Source organism: Pteronotus mesoamericanus, unplaced genomic scaffold, assembly GCF_021234165.1.
Source record: "Pteronotus mesoamericanus isolate MK-2021 breed Mesoamerican mustached bat unplaced genomic scaffold, CSHL_Meso_final contig_163, whole genome shotgun sequence".
Lineage (NCBI taxonomy): Eukaryota > Metazoa > Chordata > Mammalia > Chiroptera > Mormoopidae > Pteronotus > Pteronotus mesoamericanus.
The window spans coordinates 12844165-12853420 of NW_026555064.1; the positions used below are offsets into that span (position 1 = coordinate 12844165).

At 37.3% G+C, this 9256-nt stretch overlaps 1 pseudogene; it reads right to left on the reverse strand.

Moving 5' to 3' along the window:
* Window positions 1-4894: 4894 nt before the first annotated feature.
* Window positions 4895-8392, reverse strand: LOC129061405 (exportin-4-like; annotated as a pseudogene).
* Window positions 8393-9256: the final 864 nt, after the last annotated feature.

Below are 9256 nucleotides of genomic sequence, written 5' to 3' on the forward strand. Positions count from 1 at the left end.
TAATTTCATGTTGCCCAGTGGGAAAGGGCAGCAGAGTGGGAAGACAGAATCTTCTGACAACCTAGGTATGGATTTATAATGAGAAAATCAGTTTAGCCCTTCCTAGCTAAATTGAATTGGTAAAATTTAGGCAAACCCTAATTAATCTATAAAAATATTATATAAGTTGCATATATATATGTATATATATATGTTCAAAATAGAACAACTTCAAACACTTTCTAATGTCAAGTATTTTTCAACTCATTGGATGCATTTCAAGGAAAAAATTGAGTAATTAACAATAAAACTACTTAATTTTAAAGAGCATTCTATTTTTTTAAAATTTTGTATAACCACATATTGCTGATGTCTTTCTCTATCATAGTGAGATACTAAAACAGTTGCCAAGATAAAAAAGAAGATTAAAGAAAGAAGAATCTTTATAGTGTTATAAACAGCATTTATAAGCCTGAATTTAAACATTACAATGGAGTAATTACCTATTGGGAATGGAAAGGGGTAATAAAATATGTCAAGTAATAACTCTATTATTAATTCTCCTTTTAAGAGTTTATAAAGTATTGTTTACCTAGTTATTTTTTTTTATATAACTGTTCAATTGAAGGCTAAATCCCTTACTTGCAGATTCAAGGCCATTTAAGAAGGCTGATTGGATTTGAGGCATAATATGATACCTGGTATCTCCAGTTCACCACACAGTTGGGATATTTTCATTTACCACGCTTACATTTGCCTCTTTATGTTTTAAAGATTTTATTTATTTATTTTTAGAGAGGGGGAAGGAGTGAGAAAGAGAGGGAAAGGAACATCAATTTGTGATTGCCTCTCACGCATCACTTACTGGCAACCTAGCCCACAACCCAGGCACGTGCCCTGACTTGGAATCAAACCAGTGACCCTTTGGTTCCCAGGCTGTTGCTCAACCCACTTAACCACACCAGCCAGGACCTATCTCTTTATCTTGTTAAACTAACAAAAGTGACAGGTGAAATTCTAGCATGGATATGAATGATCTTTTCCCCATAAGAGTCACGACTTTTACAATAGAAAAATATTTGGTGAGAATCATGTACCAGGAACTGTAACAATTGTGCTAAATACATTATTTAATGTTCACATAAAGTTTATAAGTATGTGCTTCTTTAAAATGGAGACTGTGATTTATAGTTTTGACTTTAAACATTAAAATATTACTTTATTAAAAAACAAGTTTTATGGACTCCAAGATGGCAGAGGAGTGAGTGGAAGTCATACTGACCTCTTCCCAGGACTGACCTGGAATTACAACTTGTGGAGAAATCATCTGTAACAAACAGCTGAACAACAGCGAGAGAGGAGCCTTATAACCTCAGACAGACAGAAGAATCAGCTTTAGCACAACCTAACTGGTAAGGAGTGTAGCAGAGACTCAAGAAGGCAAGCAGGGCAGCCATGGGCAGCAGCGCCAGAGGGATATTGAAAAGGTCAGTTGTATCCCCCTGAGAGAGCAGGATCTAAACCAAACACGGGGATCTCCAGCCTACAGCACCAGAGCCCAAAAGTACACAGATAACAACCAGCTACAAAAAAGGCGCAGGGTTGCTCTCTGCCAGACACAGGTGCCTGGAGACACAAATAGCCTTTTAAAGGACAAACACATAAATTTTTATTTGCAGCCACTTACTTTGTCTCTGGCAAAGGCGGGGGCAGAGTGGGCTGGGGATGCCTGAGGACAGACTGGGGAAGGAGGTTTGGGAAGAGAACTAAGAGAGTAGCTGACAGGATCCTAGTGCTGGTTCATCCCCCTTACAGCAGCAGCCATCTTACTCAGGCAGACCACTCCCCTCTGAGCAGCATAAGGGGAAACAATAGCCCAACCCCAGGAGAGACTCTGCCTCGTCCTGTGGTGCCTAAGCCTGACTGCTGAGTGCAGAGTGACTCGATTAACAACTGAAGGAAACAGTAGATTCCTGGAACAGACTGACGAACGTCACACAGGGTCAACAGCTGACATCATCAGAGGCAGATCCAGAAAGAAGAAGCAGCTGTCTCCTATGATAGAAGTTCATACCACAAAGTCAGGAAATCAAGCAGATCAATTTAAGAAGCAGAAGCAAAAGAGAAAAGTCTCACAAATAATGGGAAGACAAAGAAACACCCCACAATCTGAGGGAAAGGAGGAATCCCCAGAAAGAGAACTAAATGAAATAGAGACAAGTAAACTATCAGATATTGAGTTCAGAACAACGGTTCTAAGGAAGCTCAATGAGCTCAGTGAGCTCAGAGAGAATTACAAAAATCTACAGGGAAACTACGGGGAACTTACTGCAAACTATATCAGCATGAAAAAGGACATAGAAACTATCAATAAGAGAAAAGAGGGAATGAAGGATACAATTTCTGAGTTGAAAAACACAGTAGAAGGAATAAAAACAGGCTAGATAAAGCAGAGGATTGAATCAGAGAGCTAGAGGATCAGGTAGAAAAAAGCTCCCATAAAGAGCAGAAAATGAAAAAAATACTCAAAAAGAATGAAGAGGCATTGAGGGAAATGCAGGACAACCTGAAACATAATAATATCCATATAATAGGGATACTAGAAGGGTAATAAGTGGAGGAAGGGATAGAGAACCTGTTTGAAAAAGTAATTATGGAAAACTTATTGAAGGAGAGAAAATGTCATAGAAGTCTAGGAAGCACAGAGGGTCCCATTCAAGAGGGACCCAATGAGGCCCATTCCAAGACATATCATAATCAAAATGGCAAATAGCAAAGACAAACAGAATCCTAAGGGCAGCAAGGGAGAGTTAGTAACATATAAGAGAGCCCTGAAAAGTCTAGCAGGTGACTTCTCAACAGAAACACTCAAAGCCAGAATGGAATGGCAAGAAATATTCCAAGTCATGAAAAACAAAGGCCTGCAACCAAGACTGCTCTACCCAACAAGGCTCTCAATTAAAATGGAAGGTGAAATAAGGAGTTTCCCAGACAAAAGAAGGCTATAAGAAGACACCTCCAGCAAACCAGCACTGCAAGATATGCTAATGGGGCTGCTTTAGGAAGGTGAAGAAAAAGAGTCTATGAATACCCAGTTCCTTTCACAGTCACCAGCACTTGATATTACCAACATTTTGAATACTTATTAATCTGATTGTGACAATGATGTGTTATTTTAACTGTTTCTCTATTGTTTGTTGAAACTAAACCTGTTTTTGTATAATTCTTGCCTATTTCTATTATTTTTTAAAAAGCTTTAAATGACTTTTTGTTATTCTTTATCCATTTTTTGATTAAATGTTTGTAGAATTTTCTCCCTAAAAATACCTATTAACCCTTTTTTAGATGTGTTGCAAACACTTTCCAATTCTATTACTTGCTCTTTAACTTTTTAATATATGTATATTATAATATAGTCTTAAACGTTTAGTATAGTCATATGGTAAATATTTTACTTTATAGCTTCTGGGTTTGAACATTTTACTTCAGGGAAAGAAAAATATTATTTTGTATTTTTTCCTAAAACCCCTTAGGTTTTACATATTGATTTTTAACTCACCTGAACATTTTTTGTTATAATGAGTGAAATAGGGCTCTATGTTTGTTTTATTTCAAATAATAGTGGTCCATGCACTGTATTTGTTGAGTAAGCCTTATTTTCCCCATGGATCTGAAATATCAATTTAATCATTTATTACAATGTTAGATATATACATTTGTTTCTAGAATGTTCATTTTATGTTATTGATCTACTTGATTATTTCTGTGCTGGTGTCATGTTCATCAAATTAAGAAGCTCCTGCATGGCTGAAGAAAACATCAGCAAAATGAAAAGGGAACCAGTCACATGGGAAAATATATTTGCCAATGATACCTTGGACAAGGGTATGATCTCCAAATATGTAAAGATCTCGCATAACTCCACTCCAGGAAGACTAACAATACAATTAAAAAATAGGCAAAGGACTTGAACAGACACTTTTCCAAGGAGGACATACACAGGGCCCAGAGACATATGAAAGGATGCTCAACATCACTAGCCATCAGAGAAATGCAAATTAAAACCACAATGAGACAGCACTTCACACCAGTCAGAATGGCCATCACAAGCAAATCAACAAACAACAAGTGCTGGCGACGTTGTAGAGAAAAGGGAACCCTAGTGCATTGTTGGTGGGAATTCAGACTGGTCCAGCCACTGTGGAAAACAATTTTGAATTTCCTCAAAAAACTAAAAATGGAACTGCCTTTTGACCCGGCAATTCCACTGCTGGGATTATACACTAAGGGTCCCAAAACACCAATTCAAAAGAACCTATGCACCCCAATGTTCATAGCAGCACAATTTGCAATAGCCAAGTGCTGCAAGCAACCTAAGTGCCCATCAATAAATGAGTGGATCAAAAAACTATGGTACATTTACATAGTGGAATACTACTCAGCAGAAAGAAATAGCTACTACCTGTGGCAACAGCATGGATGGAACTGGAGAGCATTATGCTAAGCGAAATAAGCCAGGTGGTGAAAGACAAATACAATATGATCTCATCTATAGGCAGGACCTAATCAAAAAACAAACAAGCAAGAAAAATATAACCAACAACACTGAAAGAAAAAACAAACTGACAGTGACGAGAGGGAAGGAGGGAAGGGGTAACGAAGAAAAAAGGGGGAAGGGTCAAATCAAGGATCATGTATAAAAGACCCATGGACAAAGCCAAAGTGGGGAAGGATTGAGGGTGGGAAGTGGGGGTGTGTGGGGCAGAGGAAAGTGATGGCTGGAAAATGAAGACAAATGTATTTGAACAATAAAAAAAATACATAAATGAATAAATTTTTTAAAAAAATCAAGTTTTACAATGGCATTTGGAAACTGGTTATTCCAAGTTTTTGTTGATATGGGTCAAATAATGTCTCATACTCCCATAATCTCTCTGTGACCTATGCTATAGTGCCTGGGTTCCAAATATACAAGCCAAGGAATACAATCATGTGTATGTGTTTGTCCATTTGTTCCAGTATTCCGGGAAATGGTGTGGGGAGTTTAAAGTATTTCAGCATTTCAAGTACTCCCAGGGAACTGTGAATAGATAATATTCGGCTTATGGGGTTTCTTTGGACTAGGTGTACCTTGTCAGAAGAGGTATATACAGTGTCCTTTAGTTAGCATTATTGCTACACTGACCACCTGAACTGGTCTTGATCATCCTCTTGATGTTCACTCTCTTCTTCCTCATGAAAGGCCATTCTATTGGCTGTCAAATGCCTAGAGCCATCCGGAGTAGCTAGGTGGCACTGAATACAAGATCTGAACATTTGAACTGCATGTTGGGGAAAAAAATTTTTATAAAAATATATGTCCTCTTGTCTAACTTATAAAAATATAAGTTAGACAAGGGTCCAGCAGTTTGTCACATACTTACATACTGTGTCACCTTTACTGAGCCTCCCGATCCAGCACTTCAACCAAAACAAGTGATGTGTGTGAGGCAGTTAACCAAGGAGGAGAAAAGTTCGTTTGGAATGGCAGTTAAAATCATTTGAGGGACCTGTTATCCAGTTGCTGACACTGCTGGGGATTCCCACAACTTCAGAATCTTCTGTTTTAATTCCAGTGACAGCAATATTCAGCAATCCCTCCATGAGGCATGCTACACAGTCGACGTGTATCTCTCGTGGGGAAGACAGAGAGGTACGAGAAGAGAAGATAGCTGGGAAAGGCAGTGCACAAGACCCTTGTGCTGTATCTGAATCTCCTCTGATTTTTCCAAGTCTTCTAAGAAACAGCTTCGTAACTCTGCTGTTCAGGGGTATCTCCCACCAGAACACTGTTCGCTTTAACTGCACATTTTGTGAGGATTCAAACACAGATATATAAGGTCTGCCCAAATTTAGAGGAAGAATATTCCAGCTCAAGTCTTGATCGTCAAGTGCAAGGTGATGCTGCAGTACCAAAGCCATCTGAGCATTGAGGTTTTTCCTCCTGATGAACTCCTGCAGGACTTCAGCACAGAGTTTTCAGGAAGGTCTTCATGCTGAAATACTCTTTTGCAGTTACTATGGAATTCTATACTCAGTCCAGTGTTGCCAGTTTTATTTGAATGTGAGTGTTCACTCAAGAACAGGGTTAGAATAAAACAGGCCACAATTTATACTTGTGGGGAAGGGGGCCAGCTCCCAGGGCCAGCCACCTCGCTGCGGGCCAGGTGCCTCTAGGTCCAGCGCCAGATGAGGCCGGGGTGGTTTGCCAAGGTGGCAGCCAGCATGTACTAATTTGTTTGTAAAGAAATTAAAACTTGATAGATGAAGTCACATGCTTTCGGGAGGTACATGTTAGAATCTGAATTCAAACCTAACCTATCCTTGACTCCAGCCCTGGGGCTCCTTGACCTTTTTGTTTCTCAAATTCTTACCACTTCACTTATGGGATGTTTTTTAACATAGGAGTGTCAAAATATCTGCCAAATATCTTTTGTCCATTTAGCCATTAGTTTTCCAAATGTGTCTTTCTAATTTCACAGGCATGCGATATTTTAAGCATAAGCAAACAGTCAACACATAGTCATTAACTGGATGAATGAATCACTTGAAGTTCCATAGTTTAGTTCTTTCATTATAAACTTGTTGAGTATCCAGTATGTAATTTATTTGTAAAACACTTCATTAGTGTTTAGAAAAACACATTAAAATAATATCTATGTCAATGTTAAGAAGCTAAAATGGAGTGATTACATGAAACTTCATGGAATGCTGAAATTTTTATAATACATGTTTTATGATATGCCTCTGTTTTGTGAATTTGGTTATATATTATTTTCATGGGATAAAACTGGTGCACACATTCTCAAATCCTTTGAGGTTTATATTGTATATTTCAGAATTTTGAGTAAACTTGTTATTATATTAAGTTCTTCATATACTAACAGAACAGCTGCAGTCTAAAGTAGTGTAATTAAAACCTTTCTGGTGAGGTATTGATTACAGCATTCCATAATTTAAAAAGATATGGGAGAATATAGTTTTCCAAATGGTCATTACTACTAAACTCAACTTTGTAGTGTAGGTTATGTAACCAAATTCAAGAAGTAGGGTTCTATTCCAAATTTTAAAATATGAAAATCTCTTAAGAGCAAAGTGCTTGCATAAAGATGAAAATCACTCATTAAAGTAGAAAGAATTTAGTTATTATATCATCACAAGAATTTAAACACAACCACTTAAGTGATTAAAACTCACATGTCTACATACAATCTTTAATTGTATGGTATAGGTCAAGATTAGTTTATGTACATTAAGAGAAACATTTGGGTTTAATTCTTTAACTGCAATTGTAACTGCAAATTAAAGTTAGAATTATCTAACTGGTTTTAATGTTTACTACCAAATATTTTATTCAAAAACAATCACAATTTTTAGTCTCTTAAGGGATCCTCTACAGTTATTTATTGCTGAGAAGCAAATTATTCCAGAATTTAACAACTAAAACAACAAGCGTTTATTATCTTGCACCGTGTTTGGACTAAGGATATGGGTGCAGTTGAGCTGGGTGCATCTAGCTGAAGATCTGTCATGATGTTGCAGACAGGCTGTTTGACACGGTTTCAGCCATTGGAAAACTGACAACAGCTAAAGAATTTGCTTCCAAAATCACATGGTTGTTGGCATGTGTCTGTCCCTTGCAGGCTTTTGGAATGAGGACCTCAGTTCCTCTTTACAATACCTGGATCTTTATAATTGGAGGTCTATTCACAAACTCACAGTTTGTGTTCTCTAGCATGAACGGTGCAAGAGAGATTTAGGAACTTCTCAGTATGGATGCCACAGTCTTCCTTAGCCTATTCTCATTTATGATATATTATTATATATGCCATATTTTTCTCATTAGAAGTGTGTCAGTAAGTCCTGTGGACACCTGATGGGAGGTAATTGCCCAAGGGCGTAAACACCAGGAGGCAAGATCATTGGGATCTCCTTAGAGGCTGCCTACTATAGACTTTCATTTGCCTCTGAATCTATAGAATCTTAACATATTTTTGAAGGATAGAAAAATTGCATCTTTACCTCTGCATTCAATATCTGAATATATAAATAGGTGGCCTTCAAACAGTAAGAGAAACGTAGCTATAAAATTTTAGGTGACATCTGTTTCCCCAGAAAAATCTTAAGAATAGTCTCTCATATTTCTCTGCACTCTGAGATCACTTAGTAATTTCTAATTATCATCATTTCAGTACAGTTTTGATTTTTTTATTAAATAATTTTGTATTGTTATTCTATTACAACTGTCCCTCGTTTCCACCCTTTGCCGCATCTGCACAGGCCCGTCCCGGCTCCCGCAGTCAATCCTCACACCGTTGCCCATGTCCATGGACCTGTTGTCCACATCTGTGCTCATGGACGAACATTCATCCATGTTCTTTGTCTCGGCCCTTGCCCTTCCGTCCACCGTGGGCTCCCTATCCCCTCCCCTTTGGTCACTTTCAGTCTGTTCTATGTTTCCATGCCTGTGGTCCTATTTGGTTCATTAGATTCCACTTACAGGTGAGATCATATGGTATTTGTCTCCCACCGGCTGGCTTATTCCATTTGGCATAATATTCTCCAGTTCTGGCCGTGGACTCAGTTTCCACCTACTTGGCTGTCATCTCTACAATCATTAGTGTTGATTTTTGCCAGTTCAGAATTTCTTATAATCTTACTGCCTTTTGGCCTCCTTTCGCTGTATTTTGCCATTTGAAGTGACAAAACCTTTTCTTATCATTTTCTAGATTTCAATTCATATTCTGTTATATAGAGTGAGGTATGTATAATTCCGTTATTTTAACTGTCACTTTTAGCCTGACAGTCTTATATTTAGTAAAAAATACTTTCCAGATTCTGATGCCAAGTAAACTGTCAGGATAGTTTGTACTGATGTATTTCGATATTTATTTTTCCTGTTTATAGGTAATTGGTTAAGTATTTTGGAGTGCTATTTCAGATAATGGTTTTATCAATAACTTTATTCTTTGTAAAAATTATTTTCTCCATGATAAAATGAAAGAAAAAGTCAATGTGTTGTATATGTTTGTTTGTGTGCTGCAAAGAAACAGGAAATTCTGAGGTCATTCATTTTTCACTCCTTAAATTTTCTCTATTAATATGATTTAACTATTCCTATTTAATTTGTTCAAGTATCAATATTACATGTTTAACCTCAAATACATTATTAGCCTCTTAGTTTTTTAATTAACAATAACATCAGTTCTGCTTTAAATATGTAAAACCTACTTCACTT